Here is a 21,155-nt window from a genome sequence, read left to right as displayed (position 1 = left end):
AATACTTTCATTCATTTTTTGCTGAACACTTGTGCCTGAGTCCAAGAAAGAACTGCAACTGACCAACAGGTATAGTAGTGACATGAATGTTGTTTGGTGTTTCCTTTATATTAAGGAGTAATATGAAAATGAAAAAATAAATACAGATGTTAGTTAATTACATGAACAACTTTCAAAACTGGGATAATATTTTCTTAATTATGCTATTTGTAATAAAACAGCTATAAATACACAAATTTTAAAGTTTAAGCTTAATTAAACACAGCTTCTTAACATTTTTCTATCACATTTTAAGAGTAGATAATTAGTAAACAATGAATCAAGTCTGATTTGTAGTGGTTTATCAATTTCTGGGTGTATACACTGACACTCTGGTTGATTTCCGGATACCCAATGGATGTTACTGAATCAAAGTTGAGAAAAAAGGCACATTATTGCATCATTTTACAGTATTCTACCATGCAGACTGAAAAGATGTGAATAACATTAAAATGCAGCAACACAATTAAGAAGTTGAGTCTTGTGTATTTATTAGCTTTTATTTCAATGCAACTTATTCAATTTTAAGTTTATATTAGTTTTTAATAATAGCTGTCTTTAAAAATCAGCTCCCCCAAATTCCTAAAAATTTAACAATCTGCTCTGCCAAATTCAGCCTAGCCAACTCCAGCACACCACTGGATAGAATAAAGACAAATAGAAACATAAACCCTGAACAACTGTGGGAATAATAACTTTGATCTGGAGGGTGGGGTGAGAGAGAGTTTATATTTAGAAGATTTTATTTAGAGTTCTAGTATTTTATTTAGAGTTTATATTTAGAAGAGGTCATGTAGGAAAGGAACTATCCTGATTCTGAGTTTAGGGAATTTTTATTTAATCAGTGATACCATTTAAGAGAGATTATTTTCAGTTTAATATAAAAACCAACTAAGAAAATTTAATCCTTAATAAAGTATGGAACTGGTTTCCACCATGAAATATAGAGAGGTTAGAAGTTGTCATTCACTCACTTCCAAACTGAAAATCAATAACTTTTGTTGACTATATCAGAGAACCAAGTTAGCATGATAAACCACTACCCAAAAATCTAGAGAGAAGAATCCAGAGAGTCAAAAGGAGATGTGTTTGCCTGGAGTGGAAACTGCTGGAGCCCTACTGGTAGATAGTTAAAAATTTTGTGGATATAAACGGAAGTAGGAAACTACTGATGGCCGCAATCTTAGAAGGACTCCTACAGTTTTGTGGGGCTTTCTTCCATGAACTCCCCAGTTTCATGCAAATAAAATAAGAGAAAATCCCCTATGCTTTTGGCAGGGAGGGGGTAATGTTGTAGAACTTTGTGGAATACTAATATTGTAGAATATACTTAAGAGTTTTCTCCATCACAACTCAATGGAAAATGGATATTCTTTTCAACAAATGGTGAAAAATTGAACATCTATGTGTGAAAAAAAAAGAATATGCACACAGGTATTATACTTTTTAAAATAACTCAAAATGGATCAAAGGACCAATCTTAAAATGCAAAATTATAAATTTTCTAAAAGAAAACATAAAAAACCTGTATAACGTCAGGTAGGGTGATACAACACTAAATAAGCAGAATGTGAAAGATAAATTGATATTCATAAAGTTTATTAAATAGTAAATATTTTATTAATAAGTATACCTGTTATATAAATATTTAATTATATAAAACATATAATACTATTTAAAATAAAATAAATATTTCATTACTAAATATGAGTTTTTATTACATATTAAAATTTAAATTTAATTAAAATAAAATATATTTTATAAAAATATAAAACTTAAAATTAAAAACTATATAATATTCAATTATATAGCTTGTTAAATAATAAAGCTTATTAAAGTAAATAATGCTATTAAAGATAAGCCACAGATTGAAAAAATAAATTTGCAAAAGACATATCTGAATAAAAAAATACACTGAAAATATACAAAAACATTTTAAAATAAGAATTTTTTTTAATTAAAATGGACAAAATCTGAGCAAGCACCTTAGCAGAGAAGATATAGATGACAAATAAACACTGCAAATTATATTCAATATTATTTGTCATAAAAGAAATTAAAATTGAAACAAGAGATACTACTACACAGTTATTACAGGGGTTGATATCCAAATACCTCACAATATCAAATGCCATTGAGAGTGCAGAACAAGAGAAATCTCTTTCACTATTAGTATAAATGCAAAATGGCACCATAACTTTGGAAAATAACTTGTAGTTTCTTATAAATTAAAAAAGTTATTTTATTATATATTATTTTTATATGATATATTTATTTATATATCATATTTATTATATTTATTATATCATATTTGTTATATGATCTAGCAACTCTACTCCCATGTATTTACCTAGCTGATTTTTAAATTTATATTCACATAAAAAGCTGTGCACAGGGGCACCTGGGTGGCTCAGTGGGTTAAAGCCTCTGCCTTAGGCTCAGGTCATGATCTCAGGGTCCTGGGATTGAGCCCCGCATCGGGCTCTCTGCTCGCAGGAGCCTGCTTGCCCCCTACCCCCGCCTGCCACTCTGCCCACTTCTGGTCTCTATCTGTCAAGTAAATAAATAAAATCTTTAAAAAAAAAAAAAAGCTGTACACAAATGTTTATAGATTTGTTTATAATCAACAAAACCTGAAAGTAATCAAGATACTTTTCAGTAAGTGAATTAACACACTAGTACATTTGTATAATGCATTTCTATTGTATGTTGAGATATTATTTTTATTGTACAAAGAATTATCATTCAGCAATAAATAATGAGCTATCAAGCTGTACAACTGTAGGGATAAATCTTAAATGCCTATAGTTAAGTAAAATAAGCCAGCTTGAAAGGGCTACAAATCAACTAATTCCAACTCTATTCTGTAAACAGAAAACTGTAGATCCTAGATGAACAGTGATAGCCAAGGGTTGGAGTAGGGTTTAAATAGATAAAACTTTTTACTATTATTTTATTTTATTATTTTCTAATTTTTATCTATTTATTTATTTGGGTGTTTTATTCAAATTTGAGTTAGTTAACATACAGTGTGTTATTAATTTGGGGGTAGAATTTAATGATTCGTTAGTTGTAACACCGAATGCTCATTATATCAAGTGTCCTTAATGCCTGTCACCCAGTTACACCCGTCCCCCACCCCCGCCCTCAAGCAACCCTCAGTTTGCTCTCTGTAATTAAGAGTTCTATGGTTTGTCTCCCTCTGTTTTTATCTTATTTCATTTCTCCCCTTCCCCTACGTCCATCAGTTTTGTTTTCTGCATAATTCTACATAGGGGTGAAATCATATGGTATTTGTCTTTCTCTGACGGACTTATTTCACTTAACATAATACTTTTTAGTTACATCCACATCATTGTAAATAGCAAGATTTCATACAAATGGCTGAGACATATGAAAAAATGCTCAATATCAGTCATCACTTCAAGGAAATACGAATCAAAACCATAATGAAATATCACCTCACACCAGTCAGAACGGCTAAAATTAACAACTCAGGAAACAATAGTTGTTGCCAAAGATGGGGAAGAAGGAGAACCCTCGTACACTGTTGGTGCGGGTGGAAACTAGTGCAGCCACTCTGAAAAACAGTATGGAGATTACTCAAAAAGTTAAAAATAGAACTACCCTATGGCCCAGCAATTGCACTACTGGGTATTTATTCAAAGGATACGAAAACGGTGATTTGAAGGTACACAGGCACCCAATGTTTGTAGCAGTGATGTCCATAATAGCCAAACCATGGAAAGGGCACAGATGTCCACTGATGAATGAATGGATAGAAAAGAGGTGGTATACATACAAAATGGGCTATTACTCAGCCACTAAAAAGAAATGGGGGAATTTTAAAGAAACAGTCCTTTTAGACATAACATATTTTTCAAAACCCACAGGAATTTACAATGCAAAGAGTGGAACTTGATATATAATTTCTCAAAATTCATGTAGGAATAGGGGATTCCAGAATAGAATTCAGAATATGACAAAATAATGCAACTGTATTATTACAAATACATGAAACAATCTGACCTAACTGGGCAACAGGGAGTGGGAGAAGAGCTGATTTAAGTAACTTTGGAAATGTGTGGAGTCTATAAAATTAAAGGCAAAAGAGATGGAATAGAAGCATTACACTTCAGCTGGTAAAGTTTTTTTCATTTTGTTTTGTTTTGTTATTTTCTCATGGGAGGTTAACAATTTTGATACTCTATGCAAGTACACTAGAATACAGTGATCAGGAAAATGAATGGAAGAAGCCCAGAGCCATATTTCTCACCGTTGGAGTGGAATTTACACGTAAGTGCCAGAGGCTGGATTAATCCATGTGGTCATGGGTCAATATCACATCAATATGACTCACTTTTAGCTTAATATAGTTGTAAATGGTTCCACACAGAAATATTAATAAACATGTTTTTACATGTAAAAGTTATTAAACACATATTTTCTTGCTCTATCAGCAGAAAGGGCCCACCCCATAGCAATGAACATACGAAATACACACTTCCTGACTTCTAATACCAATCTTCCAGAAAAGGAAGCAGGGCTCCTTTTAAAAACAGGCGATCTAGGAGGGCCAAGGAATGTACGGGATGCACCCGGAGCAACTTGGAATGCCAAAGAGTAAGGAAGTGTTAAACACAGATACACACGATGGTGGGAATAAGCCAAAGAAACAAATGAGCCAACTGGAACCTGCCAGTGATGAAACACTTTGAGAACAGAATAGTAACGGGGCATTGTGTTATAACCCAAAGCATAAAATAAATATCTGGAGTTCAGAGTGACATAAATAAATAATTGAATAATGAGTAAATGAAGGCCATTAGAAAAATCTCCCACCAAAAAAAAAAAAAAAAAAAAAAAAAGCATGTTCAAAGAGTTTGGATAAAATCCTGTAAACTCCTTAAGTTTACCCACACATAGCAACTTCCTTCCACCAAGTAGTGTCTGGTGGGCCTGGGGGAAGAGAAAGAATAAAAGAATAACTCCACAGTAGAGAAGTCTCACAAAAGCCGCTGAGCCCAGTGATCAAGATTAACATGAACAGTGATGTGTCATGTCAACAGAAGGTATGCTTGATATGATGTGATGAAAATGACATTTACCTCTATAGTCTTCCTTCAAAACCCACATAATCCTTTTCTAACCATAAGATAAATGTCAAACAAATCCCAATTGAGGGACATTCTACAAAATATCTTACCGGTACTCCTCAAAACTAAGGTCATCAAAAAGAAGGAAAGTCTGAAAACTGTCATAGTCAAGAGGAGCCTAAGGAGACACGACAACCAGGTGTGATACAGTAGTCTATATAAGATCCTGGAACAGCAAATGGACATTAGGGTATTAATAAATGAGATTAAAAACAAACAAGCAATCAAAACTCAAAAACTATGAACTTTTCTAATAATCTTGTAACAATATTATTTCATTAATTGTAACACCTGTAATTCATTAATGAAGATAGACACAGTGGGAGATACTTAGCGTTAGGTATGTGAGAAGTCTCTGTACTAGCTTCACAATTTTTCTGCAAATTTAAAATGGTTCTAAAATAAAAATATGTGAAAAACAAAATACTGTATTATACTCTTAACTTCTCTAACACTGAAAATACTGAAGTAGAGCCTAGATGATTGTGGGTTGGGCAATTTCCTGAAATCAATGCAAACCTGGACTAATTTCCTGACATAAAATGTTGTTTATTGTATTATAAAGTAAGGTCTGCCCTTCATATACTGAGGCTCAGCATAGTTTATTTGTCTCAGTGTATAAAATGCTGACATAATCTCTATCCTTGCTTTCTATGAATTTACAGTATAGAAAAATAAGACATTTAATGAAACTGTGTTCACAGTTTTAGACCCATTATAGGGGCAGGGCATGCCAGGCTGTGGTAGAAACAAAGAACAGAGAAGTGAGCCCAGTACATGGTTCTTGGATGTTTTCTGGAGGAGAGGTTTCCTGATTTGACTCTTGAAGATAAGTTGTAATTATTTAGACTAAGAAGGTAGGGAAGGACGTTCCAGAAAAGAATCTGATGGGCAAAATAGAGAGTAATTTAGGAGCATTCAGGCAGCTAGAAGCCCCAGGGTTAAGTGGATTATTAAAATCAATATTATTCTGAAGGGATATGTTGGGGTCAATTCTGCAACTGAGTTCTGAAGGGATATGTTGGGCTCTATCTGTCCTGTTAAATATCTTGCATTTTAACCCTATATTCAAATTGATCTACTCTTTAATTGTGTGAGTTAACTCTTCCTGTTTGCTAATATAAATTACTTGTATTCTAAAAGTTGGCATAAAAACCAAAATTAGTATTTTTCCCTGTTCTGCTTTGATCCAATTGTTTAGCACGAACATGTTAGGGTAGAGTTTGACTAACATCTGGATGTTATTGCAAATTTGCCTTCGGAGATGTATTTCAGAATGGCTGCTACAAAGAATAAACATCTAACTTTTCTCATTTGAAAGAACACACTAGATGTGGGGTTTTTTCCCCCAAAGAGAAAAAAAAATCAAAGCACAATGGAATTAGGCAGATGTCACTCATTCATTAAACATAGTCTCAACCACTTTTTGTAAAAACAAAGGAATGTGGAAAGTTGTTTTTCATATGTACATTCCATATCCTTTTAAAACTCTTAAAGTAACAGTGCATTTGTGCTCAGATATTTAAAAATCTTTCAGGCATTGATTTCTGCTTATGTGCACCGAGTGCTAAAGACTTTAAGAAAGTCCTTGAACGATAACTGGAAGACCATCTGTTGATTTTGTAATCCAGAAACGGTTACATAGACAATAGGTTCTCATCACACATGCCTGCTTCCCATTACTTTTCTCCCTGTGTTCAAATAAATGTTCGATGCATCACTTTTTTTCTAATTGCAATTTCTTCATTAAGTTAATAGAGACAAGCAGGGTGGATGTGCATCTCATGGTGTGAAAAAAATATCACCCACCAAGTAACACATCCCCTACTGAGGTGATTAAATTAACAGAACTGTAATTAAATGAACAAGAACTGTCGGTTTCAGAAGCTTTCTCTTGCACAGTATTTCATAAAGTGATTATAGGCTCTTTTAAGCAGAGACTTCATCTGCCTTTGTATTGAATAAACTTTACAAACAAAAGTTACTTTGTTAAAGTTTATTTACATAATGGTAACTGCTATTGAAAGCTTTTTAGAAGACATCTAAAATTTTACTAAAAATAAGCCATGTTTAGTGGTGTCAAAGCCAAGCACTTTTACATCACTTGACAGGAACAGTTGTACTATGAACTGTGTAAAATATTTTGGAGTTCTTGAATATTTGACAACAAATGCACCAAACCACCTGTCTTTCATAGTTTGGCAAAATGCTGTATTTTACTACATGACTCTTTTTTGGTAACAACTTGTTGAGGGGAGTTTATAGAGTTGTCTATGTGGGAGTTTATAGAATTTATAGAACTGAGTAAGTCATAGTCTTTCCTGTAAATAGAGTAAGTGTGCTTATTGATTGAGAGCATAGATTATTGCAAAAAAGAAAAAAAAAAATCTCTGGGTTCAAATATCAGCACTCATGTTTTTACCATGTGTACACTCACAGAGAATCTTTTCTACTAAAACCTCACTTGAGATGAACATTGATAAACAACCCCCCAATGAGTTTTCTAAGAGTTCGCTGCTGTCTGTGGTGGTCTCGACCTTCTTAGATTCAAGAGTGTCCCCAAGTCTTTTCTCACCGTGAGAAGCCAATGGGAATAGAGGTTTCTACTTCTGCATCTACTTCTGCATCCACTGCCTCTCCCCGGCCTTCCTGAGTTCCAGAATGCTATTAAAGAGTGTATTTCATATGTGGAAGATAAGGATAAGGTGGAGGACCACAGGGAAAGGGGGCGAAAACTGAATGGGAAGAAATCAGAGCCATAGACAAACCATGAGAGACTCTGGACTCTGGGAACCCAACTGAGGGTTACAGAAAGGCGGGGGGTGGGGGATGGGGGATGGGGTAAGCCAGTGATGGGCATTAAGGAGGGCACTTACGGTGATGAGCACTGGGTGTTGTATAAAACTAATGAATCATTGAACACTACATCAAAAACTAACGATGTACTATATGCTGGCTAATTGAACAGAATAATAAAATAACAATAAAATTAAAATTAAATCTCCTTTTGATACAAAAAAAAGGGTGTATTTCCTTTGCCACTCTTCAATGGGGCAAATTGTGGTAAATCACTTTATCTGTCTGAACCTTGTTTTCTTTGCACGTAAAATCGGGTTACAGTTATGTCCTCATTTCAGTGTCCTCCCAAAAAAACCTTAGAGGATTTTGCTCAGAAGTTTAATTTAGGGGATCATAGGAAGCGAGTGAAGGAGTAAGGAGAGTGAAGTAAGGAATGGAAAACAACCAGTAGAAATGTTATAAGCAGAGGGTGTTGGACTTCATAAGACTTCTTCATAAGCAACTTGCATTGAAAGACAGAAAGGGAGGGAGGGAAAGAGAGACAGGAGGAGGGAACGAACGAGCGAAGTAACGAATGAACAAACTTGTAAGTGCCTCTTAGAATCATCTGTTTGTGGAATGGGAAGCTGGACCTTTACCTGCTAGATTTGCCATTCTGTTATTTAAATCCCACTAAGCTGAACGACATTCCGTATGTGTTAAAGGCAGGAACTATCCGTGTGACTCTGAGCTCCCATGGAACTGCCCAGTGTGGCTTCGGAGGGAGGTAATGCAGACACTAAAAATAACTGCTCTGTGCTTCCAACTAAAAGAATTATTTTGAAGATTGAATTTAAAAATACATTACGGTATTTAGAAGAGTCCTGGGGACATGTAGCTATCATGTAGTAAGTGGTCTTAGCGTCGTTTTTATTGTCATTCTAATGATGCTCATTTTTATTATTCTGTGATGAATTACATGCTTTGAGACAGCTCATCTCCTACTTATTGTCTCACATAAATTAAACATAAAAGACCTTTAATATGCTAGTTTATAACCTAGCTCACATATAGACTGCAAAGGATGTAAAGGAATGGATAGAACTTGTGTTACTTTCTTATCTCCTTGCTAATGGTCATTAAAAAAAATCCTAATTTAATTCCCACTTCTAATTGGCTGTAGTACTCACTTGCATTAAATTAGTCTCACTAAATTGGAACAGCATCACTTACTCCGTTTGTCAAAATACTTACACGAAGCCCTTTTTTCACTGAATAAAGGGCTCCCTCTCTCTCTCTCTCTCTCTCTCTCTCTCTCTCTCTCTCCCTTCCTCCTCCCTTTTTCCACCCCATGTCCTGCGCTCGGCAAATCTCGGCAAATGCCATCTTGTGTGATTCCTAACCACACTATCATCACATCAGTGATATTCTCTATATTCTTACCTTCTCTACTTTCAGTCTTGTACCATTTTTCCCATTTCTCTCTCATATTGTATATAACTCAGCCACACATTTCTTTAATGATGTTATTCTTCCTCTACCTTCTTTCTTCTTTGAATTTCTTTCATTCAAGTGTATGCCACATATGCAAAGTAGAGTTTTATCCACCAAATATGGAAGACAATCTCTCCTTCCCTATGTTTTTTCCTGTATTTATTTATTTATTTATTTTGAACAGGGATCAGATTACTACTAATCTATTTTTTTGGAAATATAGGTGTGTAAAATATAGGAAAGAAAGATTTAAAAAGACAATTATTATAAAGTTTATGTGTTATTGGATTAATAGGTGAGAGTTCTTTACTTACACATATTAATTCCACTGATCTTGGGTTTTTTTAATGCTTCATTGCATTTATTTTTTTCTTCATGGATTTTTTAAATGTTTGTTGACATGTGACTTATACAAAACAAAATATTCAGATCTGAAGTGTACAGCCTGAGGGATTTGTATTTTATATTCATGTTAACACAATTCTGAGTAAGATACAAAACATTTCTAATTTGATAATTTTTTAAAATAAATTAGTGTAGTATATAAATATTATGTTTCAACTCAATAATTCTAATGAAATCTTAACTATTTAAAAAAATTTGCCCAGAATTTATGCTCTAGATTAACAGTTTTTTGTATTATATAACCATTTGATTCTAGCCTGACTTCCAACGTTAGCAGTCATTTATTCATTTTGCATCATGTTTCCTTTCAGATTCCAGGAATGGGAAAGCCCTTTTACAAGTTATTTTCACTGAAAATACTCAATATTTGGCTTTAAATATACCAATTCCAATCTCTTCTCAATAAACATTATTCATAGATAAATTATAAAATTTAATTAAAATAGAAATGGTTGTATTTATTGATCAAAAAATTTTATATATTAGTGTCTTCTCCTGGAGACTACAGTAGGAATGATTTCAGTTATTACATAATGCCACATATAATCTTGCTAGCTTTCATACATGATCTTTCTAAAATTCCTATCTAACCTCATTTTTAACACTTGTAAAATTTTACTGTTACCTCATTACCCACACAATTTAAAAGTCCATTTTTGGTCCAGCATCCAAGATAAATCTTGGTAAGGCCCTCCCTCCAATGACGCTTTTTGTCTTCTCATATCTGATTCAGACAAATGCACCTAACTTTCCAACTAAAATATTTTGCAATTTTCAGCATATTCTGTTTTCTTCTTTATGTAAGTGTACATTTCATATGCTGCTTCTTTGCCCCAAAATGCACCCCTCTCTCTCCTCTTTTTCTCTCTCACACCACTTTTTTCATCAGTTTTTTTTTCTGTCTGAATGTAAGATCCCGCCTAAACGGTAAATTATCTGTGAAGCCACCTTTAGACAACTCAATCTGCCCTTTTGTCTGAGTACCATGTCCTACCCCACCTGCCTCGGCCAAAATGTCCAGTAGTGTTTTAGGATATTATTTACCTGTCATTCTAAAGATAATACAAGGCAACAATGAGGAAGTACAGAATCCTGCACATCTGCATATCCCCAGATGTTGGAATGCAGTCTTTTGTCTGAACAAAAGAACAAATGAATACTTCTTTGGGCATTAGTGACTTAGGCCCATGTTTCCCAGTGTTATTTTTTGGGCAGAATTTCCAACATGGAATGTGTCTCTCCTTCTCGATTTTTCACGTAATTTGGAACAAAATGTGTATCTAACCATGAAATTGTTTGTGACCAAAAAAAAAAAAAAAAATCCCTCATCTAAATGGATCATAATAAAAGTCCTTATTTTAAGGATGAAAGAAGCAGATTGGAGCTGCAGCATTTCTTGCAAAGTATTCACTTATGCACTTGTTTTCTAAGTATTTGAATTAATACAAAATGTCCCAAATGATAGGAGATTAGGTTCTGTGCGTTAGCTAATCCTTTGTGAAGTCACAGCATGCCCAAATGTCATTTAGTTCAAATCAAAGACCTCAGACAGTTGGTGAAATACAGCAGAAGGAAATCTTCTTTGATATGCTAATGATTCAATGTGTTATTCATGAAGTGTTGCTCACCCTGGACAGTGATATCAACTTTAGTAGAGAAAACAGTTATTACATTTTGTTTTATTTAATTTCCATGCTTTACTTGAAAAGTGAATATGAATGAAGAGAATACTAACCTTTGTTTTTGGAAAACAAAATCTCCAGGGAAACAATAGATTTTTTTTTCCTTGGATCCGTTGCAGATTTCTTTTTTTTTTTTTTTTTTAAATATTTTTTTTTTAAGATTTTATTTGCTTGGCAGACAGAGATCACAAGTAGGCAGAGAGGCAGGCAGAGAGAGAGAGAGAGGAGGAAGCAGGCTCCCTGCAAAGCACAGAGCCTGATGTGGGGCTCGATCCCAGGACCCTGGAATCATGACCTGAGCAGAAGGCAGAGGCTTTAACCCACTGAGCCACCCAGGTGCCCTCCGTTGCAGATTTCTAAAGAATGTATCATTATTCATAGACGTATTCCTAGCATGATCTTTTTCTCCTACATACTAGCCAATTTTGTTGGATGAATGAGTTCAGGGCTATACTGTAGACCAAATTCTAATAACAACAGATACAATTTATTGAATGCCTTCTACATTTGGTATTTTGTGTACATTATCTCCAAAAATTAAGAACACTTCTTAGAAAACAGACTCAGAGAGTATACACGATTTCCTATAGTCACACACATGAAAATGTGTGGAGGAAGTTGTAAATTCATGTTTGTCTTTTTTAATGGCCATGTGCTTTCAACATCATTGTGTTAGTTGGGATAAGCCCACTTTCACTGCAGATTCAAAAACTGCCTAATCTTAGTAACATAGCAAAAAATAAGTTTTCCTCTTGCTCATGTTACATTGTCCTTTGTGGGTGAACAGAGGGACTCTGGTAAGTAGTATGACAGATTTCCTGCATCACCATAGCAGTGGGCAGAGAATATGGCATCGGGTTCTTCAAGTTCTGGCATGTAAGGAGGCCATTTTTCTTTACATGGCATAGACCAAACCAATTCCCATGACTACCACAAACTCTGAAGAGTGCTGGAGAATTCAATTTTTCCATTAGGCTGGAAAAACAGAGCTGTAAATATTTGTTAAACAGTACTGATGACTGCTACAAGTTATCTCCTAAATGCATTCAGAAACTTGTTGTACTGATAACATAAATAGTTCAATAGCCAAGAGTTCTTATAAACTTTATAGAAAAGAAACATCTGATAAGAAATAGGATATGAAAGAAAAAGTATAGGTGATATATATTTCCGACACTTCCTAGCAGAGGTCTTTGACTACTCTATACCAATTTTCCTATTGTATCCCCTTCTTCCTGTCCACCTTCTTTAAAAGTGAAATTTATTTCCTACTAGATGTTCTCCACATTCCAAATAATATTGAAATGTGCCACCACATTAACTACTCTAAAGCTTTGCTTATTCATTTCTGCTCTGATGCATGTGTCTCCTTCATAGTATGACTGGTTTGAGGGAGAACTACTAACCAGCCACATAATTGATACTGCCTGATTTTTGCCAAGGTGACACTAGCACCCTGTATATGACTGGTAAATATGTTTTTCAAAATCCTGTTTCCCTGTCCTTTGGCAAGGAGAGGTCACATGCAATGTGTAAGGTAGAAATGAAGAAAAGGAAGTGTTCTTAAATGGCCTTAGAAGTTACACACAGCTCTCTATTCAATGGTCTGTGAGCTCCTGTCACACTCAAGGCTGATTTCACAAAATTCCACTTTTGTGGATTTTTCACATATTTCACATATGTGGAATATTCACATATTTCACTTTGCTGTCCCAAGTGGTTCCCAAATGGACCCATATATACTCTCCTGTACTCTGCAGCTTTTCCACCTGAACTGATGTTTTGGGGTTGGAATGTTAGTGATCGTTCTCTGAAAACTCTGCCTACACTTTGCAAATTACTGTCACAGTTCCTCCCACATTCCTGTGGAACTCCCTCATCAGACACCTGTAATAAGTGCTTTCCAAACCAAACACAACTTGGTGCAATGGCCACAACTCTTCAACCTAGCTTGCATGGTCTTCCATACTCAGGAGTAACTATATTATGTACGTTTATTTTTTTATTTTTTTATTTTTTCATGCCTCTCCCTACACAGTTATACTCAGAATAGAATATGTACTGTCCAAAAATTATCTTCCTCTACTTTGCATCACAGTTCTGGTTATTGAATCCCTGCCTGGTGTTTTTCTTCATCTCTATTTCTATTTATAGGAGTCTTACTAATTTTTCGTGAGCTATTTTAAATGCTACCTCATTCTTGATATTTCCATAATCACTTCAGATAGAGGTAATGGCTCTCTTTAGATATTCATAAGGCATTCCAGATACTTTCTTCATCTTTTGCATCATCATATTAACCTTGTCCTTAAAGTAATCATATGTATATTTGGTAAGGATAGAAGAAGGCACTGGGATTCAGTATTTCCTATTTTAATTCTTTTGCTTTTCTAGTTTTATTGTTGTTGGGTTTTGATTTTGGTAGTTCTGTTACAGTGATTTAAAATTCTGATAAATGAGAAAAAACTTGGAGGTAAAAGGATAATTTTTACACTATTTGACACTTACAGGATTTATCCTTAACCAAGGAATATATTGTGGTCTCAATAATAGCAATTAGTTGTAAAAGAATAGTACACAAACTAAACACATTCAGACTTTCCGCAAGATCTGGAACAAATTCTGAACTTAATGTTATGTCTCAGAATACACTGAGTCCTCCCTATTTTGTAATGGAAGTGGCACATTACAGATACTAGTTTAGCAATCTTTCAGTAGTAATCATTATTCCATATCCCAGTGGTATCAGATTCATGCTTTGTGTCTGTTCTCCCAACATACAGAACGTGATGACTCAAGTCTCTCTCTCTGTTTTTTTTAAGACTTTATTTATTTATTTGACAGAGAGATCACACGTGGGCAGAGAGGCAGGCAGACAGTGAGAGAGGAGGAAGCAGGCTCCCTGCTGAGCAGAGAGCATGATGCGGGACTCGATTCCAGGACCCTGAGATCACAACCCGAGCCGAAGGTAGAGGCTTAACCCACTGAGGCACCCAGGCGCCCCTGACTCCAGTCTCTTGAGTGTTATGCAGACACCTTAAATTCAAAAGGTCCATAATGAACCCCAGATGTGGTCCTACTCAGCATTTCTTATTATACTAATTAGTGTCAACATACATGGTTGTAAAATCCAGTCACACAAAAGAATATGCTTTCTTATCTTTTTTCCTCTTACTGCTCACTCCCCTCAAAGAGCTAATGACTTCCAAAATCTTAATTTTACTTTATATATTTTCCTTGAAACTGTACATTCTCCTCCTCCCCTAGTAGAAACACCCTAGTTTCTCCTGGAATACCACAATAGTTTCATCCCCCCCCTCCCGTATCTACCCTTACCTCCTTCCAATACATTCTTCAACAAACGAGATCTTGTGAAAATGCAAATTTAAACAGGCCTAAAATCTATAGATGACTTCTCAATTTTTTTGAGGGGGAAATCTAAATTGGTAGCATGAGTTTCCAGTTTATGATCTTTGCTTTCCATAATTTACCTCATCTCTTATCAGCTTTGTATGTCTTCCATTCTCTCACTGCAAATCAATATTATTGTATCAAAGAAAAACCTTACATATTTCAGCATCTAATCATTGTTTTCACTATGTTATGAAAACCAACAGATCTTCAACAATGATTTTATGTGTTCACCGAGTAACACCCAAATTAGTAAAAATGTTGTCTTCACTGCAATTTATGTCAAGGCATCTCTCCTTGACTATCTACCTCCTACTGAGTCAGCACTCTACTTTTCACACTTGTACTTATGAAGCATTTTGTATTTTTCTAGTTACAGCAATATGATGATTTAAAATATTGTGTATTTTATAATAATATGCATTCCAAACTACACTGCATACACTCTGAGGAGAAATCTTTGCAGTCTCATTCATCACTCAGCTCTCGTGATGAACATACTGTCTTCACCTAGTGAGCAGTCACCATGTGTGCGGAGCACATGTTAAAAGGCAGTGTGATGGTTGTATGTGAATGTCTGCATTTTTTCCCCTCATTTCCAGATAATTCTAAAGTAGATTGAAAGTTGAAGCTAAGTAGTTTGTAGGGAGTAATCTTAATATATCATTCAAAATTAATTAAAATTAAGTTAGTCAACTATCTTAACCAACTTTAGTTGCTAGTAATGTAAGACTTTTATTTTTTAACTGATGGCAAACTTCAGGAAAAAGTTCCGAGTGTCTAAGTATAGAATGGACACATTGGTTTTTAAATCACAATAAATAGGAGATATCATCTTGTCCAATGTTATTTCCTGAGTGTTTTTCCCAAAACTGATGAGTCTTTAAATATATATATGTACATGTATATATTTACATATATATGTGTTTTTTTTTCTCGGCAATGATCACATTTTTCATTTTGAAAAATCACTGGAGTTTTAAAACTTATTACCAAGTGATGATAAAGAATCCTTTTTGTTTGTTTGTATACCATTAGTTCATTATCAAAGAGAGACAGGAAAATTATTTATATGATGAAAAGATTTCACAACATCACTGGAATGGGCATCTTTACTTCATGCCACTTTAATAATGATGTCAGTCTACATATTTTCTTTTTTTTTTCAGTCTACATATTTTCTAAATATGTATATATCTCTAAATAAGAAATAATCCTTGTATCTAGAACTACTTTGGTGCCTCCATATTTTAGGAAAAGAACTTTATCTTCAACTTTCACACAAACTGGATGATTCTCCACACCCTTTCCCTTAGAACCCAATTCAAGAGCTACTATTGTTGCTTGTAACTCTTTTCCTTGAGATTTTTCTGGAAGCAAAATACTTCCTTTGGTTACAGTTTCAGCTGCGCTCCTTTCAATTAAAATAGTCAAAGAAGAGAATAAAGTTTCTAAATGCCTGCCCTGTCATGACTCAGGCTACTTCAGTTTGTACTATCAATAAAGAGTCCTTTGATGGTTATCCAATTTAAGACATTATTGTTTGAATTGCAATTTGGCATAAAGAAATAAGCTTCTACAACCTGACCTACAAACATGAAAAATAACTATAAAGTATAAGGGATACTTTTTAAAATGTCTGAAATTCCTAAAGGATAAATAAAAATAAGGAGATTTGAAAAGGACTTAAGACTAAAACAAAACAAAACTGCTAAAGGAGGAAAGTTTAGTTTGGTGTGTGTGTATGTGTGCGTATGCATGTGGCTTTATCTATAGATTACCTGTGTTCATGATGCAAGAAAGTAAACTGCTAGGAAGACTCTCTGTTTCTCATTGAAAAGTCTAATAAAAGAAATCCAAGGCACAAGTGTTACAGAAAAGTGACAGCCAAATCCATAAAGGAGAAATCCAGAGGAAAGGCAGCTCCATATATGATGTATAAATTTTTACCAAGTCTTGGTATTGTCCTTGAACCACATATTCCTGGGACAATAGGAGGCTGATTAAATAAAGTATTGTGCTGCAATGCACTGCAGGTGCGACAGTTTCTAGTTAGAATCACATCAAACTAACTACCTGCTAAGACAAACCATAAACATTCTTTAGAATAGTATGACAAAATCCAGAGTACCCACAAAATAATGTTCACAGTATCCAGGAAGCAATCCAAAATCATCCCAAGTAAAAAGAACAAGGATAAAAGCTTTACCACAAGAATAGGGGGGGGGGGGGAGGTGACAATAAATAAATAAATAAATATATATATAAATATATAAACTGAAAACACAGAATCTAAGATTTAAAAAAATGTAAAAAAACAAAAAACAAAAACAAACAAAAAAAGAACCCAGTTCAGATATAGAGAGTAATATTAAAAATTATATGAAATACATAAATTTAAAAATAAAAGAAGATTAAATCTAAATACAATAAATATGGAGAAAGTCACACATGGACACGTCACAGTAAAACGGTTGTAAACCAAAATAGGTAACTCTGAAGGCAGCCAGAGACAAAAACAACCCATTAAACACTGGCAGAAAAGAATGTCTTAGGCCAGGGACTGCTTCTCAGAAACTGGAAACTAGAATTGATTGGCACATCATACTTAAAATGTAGAAACCAAACAAACAAAACACCAAAACCAAAAGCCCAAACAAACAAAAACAATCCATAATTACATACACATACGCCTAAGATGAATATATCAAAATGAAGGTGTAATAAATACATTTCATATAACAGAAAGTCAGTTTTCCTATCAGACTTGCATTAAAAAATATGCCAAAAAATATTCTTCATGCTGAAGGAAAATCATACCAAAGGTTACTCAGATTTCCAAAAATAAATGAATATTAGAAATGGCAAACATATGATAAATATAAAACATCCCCTAACTTGATCAAAATGCATTATTACTTTTTAAAGTAAAAATAATAATATTGCTTTGTGTGCTTACAATGTATATAGAATACATTTTATACATTTTATAATTATAAAGCTTGCATTAAGTAAAAACACATATAAGATAGGAGGTTTTCCTGTGTTTAAGTGAAGGGGTAGAATACTAACTTTGAATTCACTGTGAACATTTATCTATGTATACTGTAATCTCTACAGCTGCTGCTAAAAATTTAATGATAAGAAGCATAACTGAAAAATCCAGTTAATAATTATAAACTGAATTATAAAACAATAGTCCAAAAGAATACAGGAAAGGGAAAACAAAGAAACAAACAAATATGTGTACTGGCAGCAAATAAACACTAACATGATAGGGTGAAATCTAACAATATCAACAATTATACTAAATGTTAATGAGCTAAATATTCAAATTAAAAAGCAAAGGTAATCAGCGTGGATAAATAAACAAGATCCAACCAGATCTGTCTACTAAAAATACACTTTAAATATAAATATACAATAGGGGTTTAAATTAAATACATAGAAAAATCACAATATGAAAACCATAAGCATGACAAAGTCATGACCATATTAATACCAATTATAAGAGATATCAAGACAATTACCACAAATAAGGAAGGCATGCAATAATGATTTCAAAAAGCCTACTTATCAGTAGAGCATTATAGTCATAAATAAATAACTAATAATATTGTATCAAAATACATGAAGCAAAAATTGATAAAATTAAAAAAAGCAATAGAGAATTCCATAGTCTAAATAGGAGATTTAAAGCATCTCATAACAACTAAACAAAAATAGCCAGTGTATATGTAGAAGATTTAATTAAAATAACTAATTATAGTTATTAGGTATTATTACATTATTGATAAAATTTTGATATTTTTTAAATTCTGCACTAAAAAAATACATATTTTTTCTACTTTATATTCTAAATTCCCAAAGATAGGTAATATTCTGTATGGACCATTAAACAAGTCTCACTTATTTTAAAAGGACTAAAATTATACAGAGCATTACCTTTGACCACATGAGAATTAAATCACAAATCAATTAACAAAAAATATAAACAGAGAAATTATAAATATACTGAAATTATACAACACATTTCTGTATAATCTAGAGGTAAAAGATAAATCACAAAGGATATATTTCACTTGAATAACATTTAACAAATATATACACATATAAAGATCATTGAAAGGGAGATAAAACTGCTCCTTTAAAATAAATATATATCATTACAAATGTATATTTGAAAATAAAGTCTAAAATTAATGACCCCTATTTCCATTTCAAAAATACAGAAAACAACAACAACACAGTTTAGAATTTAAAGGGATAACACATCATAACAAAACAGGATTTGGATGAGCAATTGAATGATGCTTTTTAGACCAGCAACTGAATGATACTTCAACATTCAAATATCAATCAAGTTGTTCATATCTACAAAAATCTTGCTAGCATTTTTTAATAGGATGGCATTAAAATTGGGGAAAAATGAAATACTAAAAATATCAAATCTTCCTATCCATGAACATGGCTCATCTCTCCTCTTATTTATATTATTTTTTTCATCAATATTTTTAAATTTCTGCATCTAGAGCTTGCATCAAATTTATTAGATTTTTAAATAACTTTCATTTTTTGTTCTATTTTTTCATTTGATTCCAACTTTATTAATGACTTATTAGTATATTATAGTATACTGATAATATATACCAGTATATATAATAAGATATTATTAGTATTAGTATTAGTATATTATTAGTATTAGTATACTAGTATATATAATAATATATAATATAATATATAATATATAATATATAATAATATATACTAGTATACTAATACTAATACTGACACATTAGTATATGATTGAATACTTTATATCAACTTCTTCCCTAGCACCTAAACTCACTTTTGTGTCCTAGGAGTTTGTTATTGTTTTGTAGATTCTGTGGCATTTTCTACTTGGGCAAACAAGTCCTTTTCAAATAAGGATTGCTTTATTTTTCTTTCTAATCTGCAGTCCACTTGTTATGTATGATTTATTGTAGAAGCAAGGCATTCCATTACAATGTTGCATAGTAGTGGTGATAGAGGTCATTGTCTTGCAGATTTTAGGTGGAAAGTATTTAGCCTTTCATAATTAATTATGGTGTTAGCTGTAAATATTCTGCAGGTACATTTTGTAAGATTGAGGAAATTTCCTTCTGTTAATACTTTGTTGGGAGTTTTTAGCATGAATGTATATTGAATTTTGTTTAAAGCTTAATAGATAATCAAATGTAAAGTGTTGTCTTTGATTGAAGGCTTCCTGGAAATAAAAAGAAAAAATATATTTGGGAGATAACCAGGGACAGCCAAATACTCACTGGGCACTGAACAATGTTGAAAATTATTTTTCAGTTGTTAGGTCAGGTTTTGAGAATCTTTCATAATTTCCTGGTGATTCATTGATTCTCATATATTTTCCCTGGATATTCTTATGACCTACAAGTGGTTCAGGGAAAGTTATAGCAAAATATTAAAACGGTTATCAAATCTGTGTATATGGGTGTCATTGCATTTTCATGTTGACTTTTATAAATTTTAGTCATTTCATTAGGAAAAAAATAACAAGTACAATGTACTTTACATTATCTTGAATGTATATATATCATTAGTAACTTCTAAATAATAGAACATTTTACTGAGTAAGCCTTATGTAGCTACTTGAAATATTACATATTATATCATTCAGTACTTCTTTATGAAAATATTTTATAGCCAATTTCTTTAGAAACCATTGCTAAGAAGTGTTTGAACTTTTAAATATAAACTGTTAATTCAAAACACAAGAGTTACTTGCAATTTTTAGATTTTGATGTTTATGTGTGTATAAATATGCACATAAATAGTTTATGTATGTATAAAATAAATATATAAATACTAATAATTCTATTTGCATCTTTACGCATGTAAGCGATAATAAAAAATACTTGTTGAGGTGAGGTCAACCATGGAGTCTAAATTACAGGTCAGAAAATAAAAATCAGTACTTGTTAAGTAGAAACTCTGTGGATAAGGAGCCTAGTTCAGTCAAATCCTGCTTATATGATGTGAAACCAGAAACAAAAGTCTGGAGGAAATCAGTGTCTTATCATATCAAGAATTACTTCCTTTCAAAAATATGTTCAAATTACATCAAAGGAAAAGGTTTGAAATTTTGTTGGAAAAGGTTTTAAAATTTGTCTCGGAGATTGTTGCAGGGTTAAAA

General features: G+C 33.1%; 1 pseudogene; it reads right to left on the bottom strand.

Annotated features, from left to right (window-relative positions):
• Positions 1 to 16,130: 16,130 nt before the first annotated feature.
• On the bottom strand, positions 16,131 to 16,518 carry LOC132023988 (10 kDa heat shock protein, mitochondrial-like; annotated as a pseudogene).
• Between the last annotated feature and the right edge of the window lie 4,637 nt (positions 16,519 to 21,155).

This window comes from Mustela nigripes, chromosome 8, assembly GCF_022355385.1.
Source record: "Mustela nigripes isolate SB6536 chromosome 8, MUSNIG.SB6536, whole genome shotgun sequence".
Lineage (NCBI taxonomy): Eukaryota > Metazoa > Chordata > Mammalia > Carnivora > Mustelidae > Mustela > Mustela nigripes.
This window is presented reverse-complemented; position numbering and strand designations above follow the sequence as displayed.